The 18,977-nt window shown below is 44.0% G+C and overlaps 2 long non-coding RNA genes across 4 annotated transcripts in view; one reads left to right on the plus strand and one right to left on the minus strand.

Annotated features, from left to right (window-relative positions):
* Positions 1-18,977, plus strand: part of LOC127604303 (uncharacterized) — a 154,550-nt gene that overhangs the window by 84,037 nt on the left and 51,536 nt on the right. The gene's annotated exons all lie outside the window — the stretch shown is intronic.
* The window catches only part of LOC127604318 (uncharacterized), a 35,894-nt gene that overhangs the window by 10,327 nt on the left and 6,590 nt on the right, over positions 1-18,977 (minus strand). For 2 of the 3 annotated variants that reach the window (XR_007963247.1, XR_007963249.1), the window contains exon 4: positions 7,967-8,332. The exons of the other annotated variant lie outside the window; for it this stretch is intronic. This is a non-coding gene — a long non-coding RNA (uncharacterized LOC127604318). Of the gene's footprint in view, positions 1-7,966; positions 8,333-18,977 lie in introns of those variants that run through there. 3 annotated transcript variants of the gene reach the window in all.

Below are 18,977 nucleotides of genomic sequence, written 5' to 3' on the forward strand. Positions count from 1 at the left end.
ATTGAATGTGTAGCCCGAGAAAGCGTGTCATTCACTTCAAACTAAGACGTGTCTCTCGTTTCGCATCTGGGGGAAGAAAACAGGCAGTCAGCTTCATGTTCCAGCTCAGTTCACAGTGCATAGACACGAGCGGTCACACAGGGACACACCAGGGTTCACTGCTAAGCCCATTCAAACTCTGTTTCTAATCAAACCAACGGTACCTAGTGTGGCACCTCTTTGGAGCATATTGTGAAGGCAAGGTGAAAAGAGATCTGACAATGGGTAGAGATGGTGACTTTCACCGCCATTAGCATTCTGGTAGACGCTTGATATGGTGACCCCTCAATTTTGGATTGCCAAACAAAACAGACACCTTGAACTAGAATTAGGGTACCAGTCAACGCTTGACAGGTGGTTAATCCACAATGTGTGAGCACCCATGCTTATGGCGTTAACCCTTTCAGGGACAGCGGTTACTTCAGTGGATAGCTTATCATGTTATCAGGTTACAGGATGCATGAAAGGGTTAAATTCCACTCAACAAAATACAATTTAAGACAGGATCGCATGACTGTTGTGCTTCGAAAAAAGAAACATGCACCAGCCCCGCTACCACTACATCAACGCTTGGGAGAGTAGCCAGCAGTTCTGTGATCCATGAAATGGGGAGTAAGCGCCGGAGGCGCGATGTGAAAGCTATGATGGATGGCAGGGATCAGGTAGCCGCTGGATATGAGCTGCGCTGAAACTAACCTGGGTGAAAACAAGTCTGCGCTCGACCAGGCGCTACCACAGACCTTTGGGCCAGGACGCCATGCGCACTTCCGGGTGGCAAGAGTCAGTGCCATTTTCCCACTATTGGAACAAAGCCGCACACAGCCGCCATTTGAACGAGGCGGAGCCCATTCACACGTGAATCACCAGCCTGCTGCGATAAAAACACATTTGACACAACTGATGTTCACGAGACGTAGCATGAGGCTGCACATACAGCGCCGTATGCACAAGTACGCAAAGCGCAGCAGCACATGAGAGCGTCACTAAGTGAAACAATGTGCTGAGTCTCATAATGTGCGGGACTCTCCTTTGGATTCTGGCACGAGGAAACGTGACTGTGGCGTGCTTTACGTGGCGCTCTAATGGCCTGGGAAAACAGGAAATTGCGGCCTGTCTGGTCACATGTAATGTTTACGCTCCGGTCACATTTACAGTGTAGGCTCACTCAGCGCCCACTCATTCGTCCGTATCCAATCACTCTTTTTTTTTTTTTCCCTGGCTTTGCTTCCTGGGCTCGTTTGATGATGATGTGGCAACAAGCGCATAGATTCTAGGTTTTGGAGGGTCCGATTCTGTCCAGAACCTTCCGGAAGCTTGATAGGATCAATCAAAATTTCAAGTGACTGACCAACAACACCACCAAATAATGAATTAGACAACGAACAGAGCTGGTGAGATTGCCAGTGGACCGGCACCCAACTAACTAATAAACAAAAAAAATGGGTTGGTAATTGGCCAACTGAAAAACCAACAAGCTAACCAACCAAATAACTGACTAAACATTAGCTAATGACCATCCAACCGACCGACTGATTAGCCAACTCATCCAACTACTAATCAGTTGTCGGACCTGGGTAACCACCCATCCAAATCAAGAAATTTCATCCAGAACCAATTAATTTCGTAAGTAGAGGTACCACTGTACTAAAGAATCAATAATACAAGTAACTGCTGACCTCTTACTCCCGAGCTCGCTAAATGCCCAATCATAATATTGTTGAATTCCAATCATGTTATTAGCACAAACAAAATAAATGCCTCCTATCATCTCCAGGTGAGTCAACAAAGGACTCGTAGAGAAGAACGTAAGGAAAGGACAGCAAGTGCTTTTTGCATCCCGTGTTTGTCAGCCGGCGTGTGTTTGTGTGTGCATGCAAGAGATGGAAACCCCCAAAGTTGGCCCCGTGACAAGTGACCACCCCCTGCCCTCCTGTCCCCCCCCCCCCCCCCTGCACTCTACTCTCCACAGAGGAAAAAAGGCGACCACGGGCAAAGAAAGGAAAGAATGGAGTGAGCGGGGAAGGAGGGAGAGTCCAGCTGTAGGCAGCACAATGCGAGCGGGAACTTGGCACCGGCTCAAAGGCGCCCGGAGCCAGTGCCTCCCACTGAACCAATCCCCCCCTCAACCCCCCCGCAACCCCTCATCCGTCCCTGACAAATGAAAAGCGTTTGGTGTTGAGGAAGGAAGGGCTGGCGAGGGGGAGGGAGTGTTTCGGAATCGGCAGCTTAATCCCAATGATTACACCCAAAATAAATACAAGTTATTACCACACACACGCCGACGGCCAAAAGGTGAGATATTATCAAACACACATTATTCATAACCTCACCAACTAGCTAGCCAGCTAACTAACTACATGATTAGCTAACTAACTAACTAATTCAAATAATCCTCATTTGGTCTGTTGCGATTATGCCGGACAAGCCAGGACCAGGCATTTCACGCTGTACTGGTGTTCATGCTAACGTGGCTCTTCTTAACTCAGTAACTAGCTAACTAAATGGCCAGCATCGATCAACTAACAAAATATGACGGAGCTAACTAAACAACCAAACCACTGACAAAGTTGCTAACCCAGTAACCAACCATCCAAGCAACCACTCGACAACAATTCAAAAAGAAAAATAAAATCTACTGAATGACTACTATGGATCTAATTAACTTAATTACTAACCAAACAAAGTCTCTCATTCACAAACAACTAACTCATCAATTAACTAGCGACACTCTAGGTCAGGTGTGAAGTAGACTTGGCCAACCGTCCTTTGAGTAAAACTTGGGGCTAAAATTAGTCCACGCATAATTTCATTTTTTTTTGCATGGCAATGCAATAAACTTCAGCTGTTCAAACAGACTCTTCACCAAAACCTGGCATTCAAACAAGGGTGTACAGGCATTTACTCCCCACTGTGCCTGTCAGAAAATGTCGACCATGGCAATTTGATTTCCAGTCTATGATCTGCTGGATTTAATGCAGCACATGGGCTGAGTCACCAGACTTTCTAGACAGTAAAAATAGACCAGTGGAACATGCACCGAACATCTGTACATCCCCCTTTTTACCACCGTGTGAAAGGGAATACTCTGCCAATGAGTGAGCTTTTCACACACACACACACACACACACACACACACACACGCACACACACACACACACACACACACACACACACACACACATTCCAGCACACTCCCTCAGAACGCCCACCGCCACCCCCAATACTCTCCTCAAGCCTGAAAAAAAAAATCAGTCAGTGTGTTTATGCTCAATGGGATGATCGTCTGCACCAGGCGACTGTCTGAGCCGCGTTTTACTCAGATGATTTAATTACACTCCTATTTACATGCGCAGCAGATTTCCAGGAAATAAAGGCGTATGCGGCCATTGGTGCGTTCACTTACGACCCTGCCAATTTATGGCCTGCATTTTGAGGGTTTTCAGAGATGGAAATCTTAAAAAATAAAAAATAAAAATCTGTTAAAATCAGCTCTCTAGAAGTGAAAAGGCAAAATATTCTCTCTAGCTCTGTTCAGACCAATAAAGTATCCTGATTGTAGAGAATTATAATTCAGACGAAAAAAAAAGGGTGAAAATACCAAATTGTTGAATCGAAGAAAAAGAAGACAAAAATACACCTAAAATGAAAAAACAACAGAACTTAAAAATGAGAAATTCTAAACAGAAATAATTGTAAACAGCAAGTTTGATGGCGAGAAGCCCACGTCCTTTTGTAACGCCCTTAAAATAATGACTCTGACTTTATTGTCTCACATTGTACTCGCACATTTCCTCTGCACTTGAAAAGAAAAGAAAAACGACAGTCAGCCTGTGGAACAAACGCTTGCCCTGACCCACAAAAAGAAGACCAAAGACACCACCAGGACCAGCAAAAAATACATATATAAAATAAATGCGTTTCTCATTGTGTTCTCAAGTTGGACTGCCGCACTTAATTATTTGCAGCAATCTAATCGCGCTCGCAAGTCTCTCAGGTGATGATTTCAGAATTGTTCACACATTGCAACACACACTCAGAAATCCAACAGGAAGCTTTCTCACACCTGCATCTGGATCTGCATCTGTCCAGGCTAAAAAAATGCAATTAAAAGAAAAGTAATTAACACATAAAATATTTGAAACATCAGATAATACGCAAATACTTGATCACTTTTTTCCTACGGAAACAAATTCAAAAACATTGTGGTGAGAAAATACCAACATTTACAAAAAAATACTACAATACGAGTTGAAAATTAAGTCAAATATGTTAAAAAGTATGCCCTGCGATTGGCTGGCAACCGATTCAGGGTGTCCCCCGCCTACTGCCCGGAGACGGCTGGGATGGGCTCCAGCATCCCCCGCGACCCCAGTGAGGATCAAGCGGTACGGAAGATGAGATGAGATGAGATGTTAAAAAGTATGCAAATATAAAAATTGAAGAAGAATGCCGAACTACTGGATGAATATATCCATTAAAAAATGTACATATAAGAACAAAAAATACAAAGGAGAGAGAAAAAGAGAGAGAGAAACAATGTGAGGTGCAAAAAAAACACTGACAAAACAGGAATTGCGCATTTTCTTCCATTTTGATACGTTGTTGGTGTCCCCATACTTTTGTCCTTGTCGACTTTCACCTAACTTCGGAAACCCTTCCACAATTCCCACCAATTCATATTTCCTCCAATCTCGTCGAAAGAATTCTCACAAAGTGAGCCAAGTCCTTTTTGTGCCATTTGGCTTCCTGTGGTCGTCCCGATATGAATGACCCACTTTCCGGGGGAATTTACGCGAGGGATAAAGAATCCAGTCGGGAGCGGCGACGGTGTTGTCGCTGTGCTAATGAGCAAAGGCAATTAGCGCTGATTAAACGGCAGATGAACTGCGCATTTTCTCCCTCGACGTTTTTACTTTACCAGTCGTGAAAATATGCCTGGGGCTACAATGCAAAAATATGTAAAATATTTTTGGGGTAAAAAAGAATAAAATAAAATAAATATTTCAACAAAACCCCCCCCCCCAAAAAAAACTGAAAATTATTAAACTAGGAAAATAAAAAATATCTAAAAAATAAAATACAAAATGTGACAGCAAATAGTTAAATGTTATATTTGAAATACACAATGTATTAGAGGGGAAAGAAATGGCAAAAATACTCCACAAGTGGAATTGTTTTTTAAATTGTTTATTTTAAAAAAGACATTAGTAGAAAGTGATTTTAAACAATTCTTGGCAAGAAATAAAAAACAATATTCGTAAAAAAAATGTAAACGTGTACTTTTTTAAATCAAATGTTAGCATATATTATTTTCCATCACAATATTGTAACTACTTATACATTTCTTATTGTTAGTATATTTTGTAACATTTTTTTCATAATGTATTTAATAATTCTTTTCAAAAATATATTTCAAATAGTTTTGTATTTTCAGATTTTTTTTCCAGTATTTTAATATATTGTTTGTTGTTGTTGTTGTTTTGCATGTCTGCCTGATATTTTCTTCCTCTCTTATGTTTTTATCAAATATTTACGGGGGGGTTGATAATAATATTGTAACTACTTATATATTTCTTATTATAATAATAATAATAATAATAATACATTTTATTTATAAGCACCTTTCATTATTGTCACTATAAGATATAATTTTTACATTTTATCATAATGTATTTCATATTTTTTTCAAAAAATTATTTCAAATAGTTTTGTATTTTCAGATTTTTTTCTAGTATTTTAATATATTGGGTTGGGTTTTTTTTTAACCTTTGACACATTTTGGTTCTACAATTTTTTTCGACAAAATTTCTTATTTTCAATCCAAATGTTCTTGTCACAACATTTTTGCCATTTATTTTGTACCGATTTGTTATTTCTGCAAGTGTGTCCTTGTGTGGTGTGCGCTCCAAACCCCCACGCTACCGACGCTGCGTAACAGAGATGCGCCGTACTCCCTCTCTGCCAATTAGGAAATGCCGCCTGGCATATCATTGGCTGACTTTTACACTCATTAATTGCGCCTAATTATTTCATTTTGGATTGATCCGGCGATGCACCCCCTCTGTACCCCCTCTGTCAATCCCCCCCGTCCCCACTCCCTTGCTGTCACCTCCTGGTCCTCCCGGGCTGATCAAAGGGAGCCATTTTAATTGGAGCCTTTTACAGGCTAATTGTTCCCTCTGTTGTAAATCAGCCGCTGTTAGTGTGGCCGTATCCTCGCTAGCAAATCGTCTTGCCGCTTTCGTCTGGGATTCACCCCAGTTGGCGCACCCTCCGCACATGCATGCCTAAATAAATGTTATATCTAAAATTGTTGAAGCCACGTATCTTCTACAATCACTTCTACAACCCCCCCCCCAAAAAAACATCCTTCATAAAGTTAGCACATCCTAACAAAAAGAAAATATTTTATGAAGCTACGCACCACTTTTACACCCTTATATGCTCAATAGAAAGAATTGCAGCACACCCCATACCTCAAGTTACACCACCCCCATCAAAAATGTGACATAGTGGTCCCACTCAAAAATAGAATTTCCCACATTTTACTCGACAAACCCACTTCTAAAGCACTCAAATTTGGCACACTCGCCGGGAAAGGCTTTCTCAAAGTTTTTGAACCCCTTCATTTTGCAACACAATCCACACAGGTTCAAAAAATTATTTTCCCAAACTGAGACGTACACCACTTTCATCATCCCCAACAAAACTGGAGTCCCACCCCAAACCCCTCCAAAAAAATAAAAATAAAATAAAATAAAGTGTTTCCCTTCCTTTTTAAGCCACGTACACCACTCAACATCACTGCTGGATCACCCCCCCACCAAAAAAAAAAGACATTTCCTTTGAATCCTAACAAAATTGGCATACCTCCCGACAATCGCTTCTAAAGAAATTGTTTCCCAAACTTCTTAAGACACCCTTCAACTTCCTGACAAAGTTGGTGCGCACCCCCCACTTCTTTTCCTAAATCCAAGGTCGTAAAAAGTAACCAAAGACGGTGTCGGTGAGGCTGTGCGCTGAAACGTTAGCCATGTCCACTAAGCTTGACATCAGTCAACAACTCAGCCCACCCCCGATCGCATTTCACAGATTAGAGCGCTGATGTGAACGAAATTGAGCGGCGAGGAGTTCCCAGACATGTTTTAATGCGCGGCAGCACACGCGGCGATTGAACAGCTGCTGTCCAATGCCCGACTACGGGTGACTCCACAGGACGTGTCGCGATCCTTGTAGTCACGCACGACGGAGGCGGTTTTGGGGTCCAAACGAGCGACCGATCCGGATCGCTTTACGCTTCCTGCCGGTCAGCCGGGCCCCCTCCTTTACCCCCCACCCCTCCCCCCACCCTAAATGTTAATCCCCGAAACGAACTCATGCGTACCCTCAAAGAGCACTTTGGGTGCCTTTCATTTCCAAGTCAAAGTCATTTCAGACTTGGTGACATTGAAACAGGTATGAGCTTCCAAAGAGCATGCGCGTCTTAGTGGATTGCCGTTTTTGTCTGCACTCTTTCAAGTCGAGGTTTTGCTAATCTGCGCCGTTTCAAGTGACTTCATAGAGGTACCGAAGAATGCCTTCATTGTCTAATCGACTCCCCTATGAAAGTTTGCTGTTTACATACGGAGACCCTCCCGCCATCCGGGTGAGTGGCGGCCAACTCAGGGCGCTGCAATGGTGCCCCACCGTGGTCCTATCGATCGCATTGAAGAGGAGCTACTGTTATCTTTTGTATGCTCCATTTTGTTCTCGAACATTTGCATCAATATTCTACTTTTTTTTTTCTTCTTTTGTATACGAATGAAATGACATGCGAACAGGTGAACTGCAAATATGCTGACGTCCACTGTTACGGTAGGGTCGCAAAAAACGCGAACTTGGATGGAATTGAGCAAAAGGAGTTTACTAATGCAAAAAAAAAAAAAAAATGCGAGGCCGCCAACATATAACAAATGACGCTGGTTACAATAACCAGGAAAACAAAACAACCCCAAAACGCTTGATAATATAAATGGACATAGCTTGTCGTGAACAGACAAGAAGATACAAAACCGAGACGAAGCTTAACAACAAAAATACTTACAATGACAAATGCAAAAACAAGGCGTGAAAATATGTGGCGTGAAGGAGAGAGATTGTCTACAAAATTCAACACTTAAATACAAAATCATGAGCAAGGCGAGGAATAATCTGACAGAGACTTGGCAGCTTGGAAGTCCTTCAATACTTGTCTGATTATGTATGATTGGCAGCAGGTAGACAGGCCGGAGGGCCGACCCTCGTCTGCCATCTGCTGGAGACACACCAAAACTAATTTGTGATATCCACAGTACATATGGAGAGACTGATTGCTAGATTAATTGAAGAAACCGTTTGCAGGATCATCATCAAGCTCCTACAGAGCTTGCGATGAACTGATCATTTGAGCCGGGTGTGTCGTAACAGGCGACTTTGACACTGTTTGGTTGAGGTTCTTCCTGAAATTTCACCCCCAAAACCCAACATGGTTTACATTTTGGGGGAAGTGTGTTTCGGGTATCGGTGGGGGTTGCTTTGCTTCTACCTAGCCTCCATTTTGCATCCCAGCACTTGCCCCCTTCCCTTGGGGTCCCATGGAGAAAAAAAAGCAGTGAAATTGAATGCGGGGGGGGGGGGGGGGTAGTCAGCGGCACAATGCGGGGAGTGTTGCATTTATCTCCATACGTCAAACGAGCTCTCGCTTGAGTTGACGACACACTGATGGATGCTCAAGGGCAGCTGCTGTTTTTTGGGTGGACAAAAACAATCTGGTTCCAACAAACCCAATCCCTGAAAGAAGGCCTTTGCGATTTGCGCATATTTCGATTGTGGTCTTGTATAATCTCCAAAAGTGACACATGAATTGGCAAAGGCTGAAGTATACTATGAGTTAATGAGGGTTTTGTGTTTTATGGCAACTCATTTTGTTGTCACAAAATCTCATGCATTTTTTTGACTGTGAGTTGTTCAAATTTTGTACCAATTAGGCAAAATCTCAAAGACGTCTGTCTTGGAAGCAAAATTATTGACTTCCTGTTACTTTTTCTGGCATGGCTTCTCAAAACTTTTTTGTGGGTCCACTCATGATATCCAAGCCAAACAAAAATTGCTAAGGGAAACTGGTTAAGGATGGGATTGAATTTTCACACACCCACAACATCAATGGACCTAAATCTTCAAATTATAGAATAGAAAAAACACACACACAAAATCGAAACACGATGAGGCTTTATGTTATGACCTAAAATGGCGGCCACGAGTGACTCGTCCATATGGCGGCCCTTTCCCACCACTCCGACCTCCTCGGTGGCTCGTACGGACCCAAAGTATTTGGAAGCAGGAAGTGAAAAGCACACCAGAGCCAGTCCACATCTGGATCCGGGCGGCCATCGCCGACACTCGGCCCGCCATGAAAGAGAAACGTCGAGGCGGACCAAAGAGAAATGAGCGAGCGTTAACTCCCGGGGGGAGATGAAGCGCTCTTTGTTTCGCATGGGACGAGCCCCACGAATGCGGATGCGAGCGCGGCCATTGGGGGAGCTTCGAGTGTTACGTCGGGGAAAGTCCAAACTGCTGCGGTTTTTGGATAGGGGTGCTTAAAAATCTGTCCTTAAATGGACCACAGCTGCCTTCTGTATCTTGGATCCTCCAAAGGCTCAAATGGATTATCGGTTGGGAGGGAAAAGATCAGGTTGTTTGATTATTATTATTTATTTATTTCTTTGTTTTAAATCTCATGTTTTCAGATGAACCCTTTCATGCACAAATAATGATAACCTGTAAACTCATAAACTGTCCACCGTAGTGACCGCTGTCCCTGAAAGTTTTTTTTTTTTTAATTCTAAAAATGTGGAGATACTGTTCATGCTTTTGAATGGATAGTGACAAGTACATTTTCATTCCATTTAATCTTACACGGGTTTGCCTTTCTTGACTGAGTTTGAGTTTCAAATAAGGTTGAGGCTCTCTAATGATCGTTTCAGAAAAGAAATTCAGATTAAGGCGTCATGCCTGGGTTAGGGTGTTGCGTTGGGGTTTGAAGTTTCCCCGAATAAAACTCAAATTTAAACTGAAAATGATATGAAATTGTTTTTGTTTTCCACAAAAATGTTTTGGTTTTTTTTTTCTCTACAGAGTCCTTGAGGTCAAAGGTCAAGTCATTCGGGTGATGCTAATGCACCGTATTAGCCCAGGGCCATGCATGCATGGATGGGTGCTGGGCTGGGGGGCCGGGGGGGATCACTGTTTCAAATGCAAATGCAACCCCTGCACCTCTTTCTTCAATTTCCCCACCAAAGAAAAAAAAAGTTTCCTCGGTGGCAAAGCTTGTTAAAAAAAAGCGTGAGCCCCCGTGGCTTCTGTGGAAAAGCGTGAAGAAACTCCCCTCCCATTACACTGTGTTTCACTGTGTCATAGGAAGGACAGGTCGTAGCGTCAGCGCACGTCAACTCAATAAATCTCGCGAGATTTTAGTTTAGTGAGGATCGTGAAGTCGGGTTTCAAGTCTGGGTCAGGATCTCCGATTAAGAATCCAGCCAGGGTTTGGCATTCCTATAGGCTTTCAAACCAGAGGTAGGGTTTAAAATAAGGCTATCAAACCAGAGATAAGGATTCATATTCGACCCACTTGAGCTGCCAAGCTGGTGTTCCAAACAAAGTTAAGATTTTAAATCAGGGGTCCAAGCCAGGGACAGGATCGGGCATTGAGTTGTTTCTTTTTTTTGTGATTTGTATTTTACGCTCTCTAAGTTGTTTGAACACAGAACGTTACTTCAAACAGGGCCTGCACCAAGAAGGACTCATGAGCACGCACACGCGCTCGCACACACACACACATTGAGTATCCTTTTTATGAGTGTTGTGGGAGGCGAAGGCCTGAGAATCGCTGCATGTTCTCATCAAGCAGAAGAAAAAAAAAAAAAGGAAAGGGAGCGTAATGGAAGAAACAGACACACACGCGTTCGTGCGTTTTGCCCTTGTGTCATCATCAGACCGCAAAAATGTTCAAATGGACGACCTCGACTTTGTTTCCTCAGGAAAAACCAAGCGACATGTCGGGCCTCCGCGTCGTCTTTCACGTTCGCTTTTATTTTGTAGGAGTTGTCATTTTCTTTTGTGGCGGAAGCTTCACTTCCTGCCTCCTCATCTCCACCTGCGTCGCGATTGCCGGTGAACGAATATTGCGTGTCCTTCATCTTTCAGTCTCGTCTTCTGTCTTCTCCATTTATTCATTTGCAGGGATGGCAATAGCTAGTGATGGGGGAAAAAAGCGGAAAGGGGCGTGGCCTGGACGGATCGACCAATCACAACAAGTAAGACATCATACACGTCTAATCGCAGGGCTGTTTACAATCGGAAGATGAAAAGACTGATCGGGAGAGCTCGTGAAAACTCGACGATAACGTACCTGACCCCCTCCAAAATTCTCTCAACGGATTTATACGACTCACAAAAATGATCAATTTAAGAAATAAAACCGCGAATTTCCGCGTATCCGCGGAAAATTGCCATCCCTGCATTTGAGAAAAGTCACTTTGCCTGTGCATCAGTGATCTCGTCAACTCATTTGTCATTTCCTGCCCGTCTGTATTTAACCAATGTACCTATACGGGGCGAGTGCATGGTCGCCATTGCGACACAGCTGTCATTAATCAGAAGCATGTTGCTAATATGCCGACAAGTGCTTTGACCCCGAGCTGACTATATTCTCGTTGCATTGTCTGATAATCCCCCCGCCCCCTTTTTCTCCAGTCGCCTTTGCGCATTCACACACACATACACACACACACACACGCACAGGCGGCATGTAATTGCCTCACTGACAATGCATTAAAAATGTACTGCTTAAGTAATCATGGCAGATCAGATCGGGATAACATTTCAATTAGCTCTTCGTCGTCTTATCTTTTGCCGCCTGCGTAGAGAACAATTAAAACGGCACGGTGACAGCTGCTCGTGTATGTATCTCATAAATCGGCAAATAGTGAAACACACACACACACAAAAACGAGGGCCTGGAATTTGTAAGAAGAAATATTGCAGCAATCACTTCAACCTAAGAGTTATTGTTAGCCTTGTTTGTAAGCATTGGCGTTCATTCCTTGCCCACACTTTGAAAATCGTGAGCCACCCACACTGCGGGGCTGTTAGCACTGTTTGGACAGTTTGACAGAACGCTACCGACACGTGCGCGTAAACACTATAAATCAAGGACGTCTGCGCAATGACGATATTTTGCAGCATCGTGCTACGCTTGTGCTTATCGCAGTGGAGTACAACTTGGAGATGACAACATAAGTCTGAAGTGTCGAGAATTCAATGGAGGAAATTCGCTGACTTTTTTTCTTGATAGCGTAGCATGTAACCCGGCCCAAGATGGCAGCCTTGGGGTGGAGGAGTTAGTTGGCTACGCTTCAACATAACAGCTGGCACTTCATGCACCGCCGCAGCCTCTTGCCATTTTTTCTTCAACCCACCCATAGTTTCTTTTTTGGCTGTTCCGTCTCCCCACCGCCGCATCGCCGTGCATTTACGCTTGACTTGTGGAAGCTTTTGTCCAGCGACTGGGAGGGGCTTGTATTTTGTTTTGGTTTGGTTTGGTTTGGTTTGGGGAGCGGAGTGGTTGGGAGGCAGGGCAGTACTCTGGGCTCTGGCTTGCTGTTATTCTTCTGCCAAAGAAATTAGTTTGGGAAAATTTAGTACCCAAAGCCAGATTCAAGCGGCAACGTGGAATTTGGGAGATATGTCTATTATGAGCTGACCCGGAAAAAAAAAGTCTCAAGAAGCCATTTGGCTATTTTAAAAGGCCCGGGAGATTTTTCTTGTCTTTGAAAATTCCGTCCACCAAACAATTTCACCTCAACGGCATACAATTTGGCAGACCATAAGACTCACAAAAAAAAGTCTCCAAAAGCCATGCCCCCCAAAAATAGATTCAGTCTGCCATAACTTTGAAGCATTTTGTGGTCACTTTAACCATTTCCAGAGGGCCATCAAAGCAAACCCGTCCCACAAATTTTGTCTACCAAATTTGTCTGCAGTCGTCTATAACGAAACCCTGACTGAATAGTGAGTCATCACTTTGCCAGGATGTCATTTTTACCATCATTTGTTCCAACTTAATCGCAAACAAGCAACTTTTGAAGACAAATTTGTCTTTAAAGGACATCTGGAAAAACTCCAAAATAGCCTGCTTCAAAAGCCAAATGCCAGACTTCCTGTGTCTTTAGTGGGTCTGGTCATGCCGTCCAAATTTTACATGGAGATGACTTCAGGGGGGTACATTTTCAAATTTGCATGAATGGCTGAAATACTCTTTGAAGCACCACTTCAAACCAGAATTGGCAAATTCAAGTGTTTTCAGACATGGCAACTTTATAACTATTTTGAGGAGTCTACTCATGACTGACATGCGAAACAATTTGATGCTGCGAAATGAAACCGGCTTCGAGGATGAAATATTCAAACACCTTTGCAGTTAATTGGAGTTTTGCGGCTCGCGGCCGTCAAACAGCTTCAGGTATATGCTTCAAAATTGGTCGCAGTTGGACAAAACGGCGAGTCAGGCAAGGAGTTGTTGTTTGAAGGACACTTGGTCGCAGTGCAGAAAAAAAAGGTTGTCTCGCAAAAGTTGAAAACAGGAAGCGACGAGAGGCTGCTGTCAGTGACAAAAGTAATTGGCGAGACACAGACGTTAACTGCAAAGGGAAGTGGGAGGAGGAGGTGGGAGGAAGCACGTTTGATGGGCCTCCACATTAAGAGTGCAACCAGACTGTAAAACGGTGGAGACGGCGGGACGCCATAAAAAAAAAAAAAAAAAGGAAAAAGAGAGAAGCCGGGGACAGTCGGACAAAGCTGTGCACTGATCAACCACAGGCACCGCATGCTAACGTTCCTTTCCTAGCATACGATCCGTCCCCAAAACACCGTGGGCAATTCTGACATGGCTAAAACAATTTTTCCACGGACAAGCGTGAAGAAATCAGACGGCAAGTTGTCTTTCATACAAATGCGCAACGATAATCTACTTTTTACATAAAGTGCAACATAAAAACGATCTACTTTTTCAACAGTGCGTTCACGGTGATGTGTACACGTCCCGTCCAATGCTCAGTGTGGCCACCTAGTGACCTGGCATGCGCGTTACACTCCTGTAATATCAGAGAGGGAAACTGTGTGTGTTTTGTCCCCCGTTTGATTGCAGTGGGCGAGAGGGGGGGAAAGAGCAACAAGCCGAATCAGCCCCCCGAAGCGCCGCGTGTTGGCCATTCCTGGGGGGGATAAGGCGGGGTTTTTTTTTGTTTTGTTTTTTTCCCAGCAGCCCCCTTTGTGGTGTAATCAAAGGAAGTGACGCTCTGACTGCGACTCCCAGCAGCACCATGGGTTAATGGCTAATCAAACAGGAAGGCTGCCAGCCACACCATCTGACCCCCCCAACCCCCACCACCCATCCCCCAGTCCCTCTCTCTTTCTACTTGATCACCTTTTGCACTCAATCATTTTCTCCATGTGATGCCTTCAAGTGCTTTTCCATGAAACTGTGTCCACCCCCCCAGTCCAATTTTGCGAGTTTTGCCATGAGGTGAGGTTTGCGATCCAGCCTCCCAAATTCCCACCCAAGCCCCCCTCCATTTGCTATGTGGAGAGCAAGAGGCCAGAGGTGAAGGTTTAAAGGCTCCCTGGTCCGCCCCCACCGATCTTTTGAAACCCCACATCCCATCACGTCCCGCGGAGCATTTGGGGGAACAATCCCAAAGTCTTCAAACCTTCAAAACTTTTGAGTGTACAAAAATCTTCAAAAGTATTCAAATAAGCTAAAAAGTTACCATTAATCACACCGATGATACAATAAACCGATTGTATATGGAGTGTATGTGACAAAATGTAAAAAAAATATTTCCAGTATTTCCAGTCATGCAACATTGAAACGAATTCGAACAAAATGCGAAAAACGATACATTTCCATTTTTTCAGTCGCGCAAGAGTCAGCCCACCCGCGGCTACAATCTGCATCCCATTAAGGCTTCGCGAGAGGACAAATTCAGCAGTGCCGATTTGAAGCCATTGTGCGTTCTTTAATAACAACGCACTCCATAAAGGCCACGTTCCGAACGCAGCGGGAGTACATAAAAGTCAATTGGACGCCAAGAGTTCAATCGGCCACGGGAACAAACGATGTCAGCGCAGGTATTTGCTCTTGGCACTTTTCTTTTTCACACGGCCTACTAAAGGTGGAGTTTTCCCACATGTCTTCTCCGTGTAAATGGCACCCATACCAACCAAATGGGCTTTACCGCACAAAAGCAAAGCGCTGATGTAACCGGTGGTGCTAAAAGTTATTCTTCCGACAATAAATCAAAGCTTCTGAAATAATGTGAACCGTCCAATACAAGTACAAAAAAAAGGGAAATAACATATCACAGCTGAATTTTTTTTTTCCGTTAAGCGATTGTCGTCTTTTTAGGGAAGGCTAACCTCGATAATTAGCTGCTTGGGAATCTCAAACAATGCCCGCTCGTTTCATGCATCGTTCCTTTGTCCAATCCAGAGTAGAAATTATTTTTGATTTTCTGCCGTTCATTTGAAAACTTTTTAAGTAGAGAAAAGCAGATGTCTTTCTACTTGAAATTTCATGCAACCCCATGGGGGGCGCTCACCATAAATTCCACATCCAGTGCATGCAGCATTTTCGGAATCCCTGCTTCCCTGTGTGTTTGTCTTTTTTTATGCGGGTTACCTGCATAATAGCATCCAAAATGATTAACTTGAACTTTCCTTCAAAGAAAGGAAGACTTGAAACCATTCCAGCTTTTCCCTTTAGGAATGATTCATCTCGGCTAAAACGCTGACAGTCAGATGAGGCCCGGGCAGGAATTGGGGTTCACGGGTTTTGGACAGCACGACCTTGATCAGTGTGAAAGGGGTCAGGGGGGCAGGGGCGTTCCCATATAGCTCAAACTATCCAGATGAGCACCTCTGACCTCGGGAGTGCACCCCCAACAACCGGCAAGTGAAGGAGAAGTTGCCTCTGGCTGAGGAGGACCAAACCCCACTGTTTTGGGGCTGGGGAGTGGGGAGAGGATTAAGGTACACACACACAGCCCCTCCATTTTTCTTTCCCTTCCTAACAGGCAATAAAACACGTTGTGCCTCAATAAGTGTGCGGTTCCCTAACCGCACCACTCAGACACCGTGTGGATTCGTAGCCAATCCCAAAGTCAACCTGCCGTCCGCCAGCCTGCCTGCTGACTCGTACTCGGGGTCAAAAACAACAATTTAAATGTCATGATGCCGTGTCTAGCTGAGGAACTCCAGAGAACCGGCTAAATATATTTTGTACCCATCAGAAAAATGGAACTTGGCCAGTCGAGCTGTAGTCTGCAGACTGTGAACAAGTTTGACTCAGGAAACTGAATACAGCATTAATGGTCGCGGTTCCTGAGAGGCGACGCCACGCAGACACCAGATGGATCACCTGGCAAAACGCCCAGAGGGGGTGACCCCAACAACCATTGACAACTGCCACTGCGCCATCCCGTGTCTTGGTTGACGAGCCGCTGGAACAAGGCAGATCTGCAGTTGAGAGGTAATGCCTGACAGGCAATGCCCTCTTCAGGAGACATATGGAGTATGGAGCTCGTCTCTGTGTGGTTCCAGAGAGGTAGAAAGCCACACTTTGATGTGGGGAGGTGAGGGTTCCCATGGCACCGACCACTGCAAAGGACCTCTACTTTGGTTGAGAAGCAAAGCAGTGGTCTTCCATTATCCAGAAACGAGTAAGTTCAGAGGTGGTCGTGTGGCCTATTTTAAAAATGTTTTCATATATAGGGCGCACCACATTATAAGGCACGTAGGATAGAAGCTACTATAGTGGCTGCGGTTGCGCTATGCATACACTAGATGGAGCTTTACAGCGTTATTTATGTAGTGCTTTCACAACCGCTGCAACAAAGCGCTTTACAGAACATTTAAAATACCGTATTGGCCCGAATATAAGACGGTGGTTTTTGCATTGAAATAAGACTGAAAAAGTGGGGGTCGTCTTAAATTCGTCGTCTAGACATGATACCCATTCACGATGCTAGATGGCGCCAGATATCAATGAAGCGAATGCTGAACTTGACTTCCCAGGCCAAAGTGAACCCCTGCCACGAAGAATAAAAATAAAACTAGCGGGGTAGGTAGCCCTAACAAGAAAAATTAAAAATAGCGGTAATAAAGAAAAGAGAAGAAAATAATAGAAGAGATAACAGCAAATGGAGAAACGTAGCGACAATCTGGAGAAAAGTGGGTCGAATATCGGCCAGGTTAACCGGCAGCTGAAGAGAAGTTATGATGTCATTTACATTTCAAAAACCAAAAGCCATTCATTTACAAATGCGATTGCACTTTAAATTTGAATGAGGCAAAATAACATGCTTTTTCTCTCAAATGTATTGTTAGAATCATTTGCTTCAGATGTACTGTAATTATTTTCTGTATAAAAATTAATTTGGTGTTCAAAAATTCTTATTTCATACTTGAGTCTTGAAAAAGAGGGGGTCGTCTTATAATCAGGGCCGTCTTATATTCGGGCCAATACGGTACAACGGCCAAGAAATCGGAATATTGATCCATATAGAAGGTGCATCGGATTACAAGGCGCATTGTCGGCTTTTGAGAAAATCGAATGCTTTCCGGTGCACCTTATAGTGCAGAAAATACTTGTAAAAGTGATGTCAATCTTCCCATGCCCCCCAACATGAAAAAGAAAAAAGTTGAGCAAGGGATTGGGGGTTCTGCTTCGAAGCATGTTTGGCACACGTGTTTCCCAAACAGACATAGTCTATGTTCACGGGAGCCTGCCAAAATCCCTGCCAGTCGTCAAACTCTCATATTTTTATTGCGCACCGCAGGCTGGAGAGTGAAGACGGGTGGTTGCAAGGGGGATGTGGAGGGGGAGGGAGAAGTGCAGGGGCGAAAGGGGGAGGGGGCGTATTTTCCAAAGTGTGGTGCGAAACCGCAGGAATGCGTCGGGAGGAGAAACGGGCCTCGGAATCCCTGACACGCGGCGCAGCAGCAGGTGTGAAAGAAGCCACTTGATTTCCTCGGGTGATGGCAAGGAATCAAGCAAAGCAGCCATTTTGAGCCTTGATTACAGACACTTGAGGCGCGCTGAATGACGTGTTGGCCTGATTAGGGAGTGCGGCGTGAAAGAAATGATTTGTGTGTTCGCACCGGATTTGGGAGGAAATTGCCAGTTACGCATTCCGCCACAAACCGGGCCAATGTCGCCTGCTGACAACGCCGCATTGTGCAACCGTTTCACACCATTTATGCTAAAAAATACTCACTTTTGTACTGGCAGTCACTGCTGTAATGATCAGTGAAACAATTGTTCAAATAAATGTGAAGCACTCATCAGTGATAAGTTTATAGATAATTTTATAGTATGCTGCAAAATTTTTAATAATTCAGTCATACAAGATTTGCTGAGAAATAGGTTCTTATTTCATCCCACGGTTCAGTCTTTGAGTTCATAAATTCTCCTCTCTTGACTTGACCAATGATGCAAGGCTTTCTCAAAGTCAACTTACAATCGCAAAAAACTATTCAACTTGAGCTGCTTCGTCTGTGATATCTCAACAATAAACTTTCGCAACACTTGTTCGCAACACTTATTTTAATGTTGCACAACTCGGCAATCGTCTGCTTTCCGCAAGGTGAAGGCTGATCTCGCCAATCTCGTCTCGCAAGAACGGAAATCTCGTCACGCGAGACTACTTAACGCGAGATCACTTAACGCGAGATCAAAACAACAATGGTGGCGATTGTCAAACTGCGATCGTTGCTGGAAAAATAGATGTACAGTCTTTTTTTGCTGTTGTTTGTTTTGACTGAGAAATTTCCTTGCATCCCAAAAACGCACATCATTCGGAACT

The sequence above is a fragment of the Hippocampus zosterae genome, chromosome 7, assembly GCF_025434085.1.
Source record: "Hippocampus zosterae strain Florida chromosome 7, ASM2543408v3, whole genome shotgun sequence".
Lineage (NCBI taxonomy): Eukaryota > Metazoa > Chordata > Actinopteri > Syngnathiformes > Syngnathidae > Hippocampus > Hippocampus zosterae.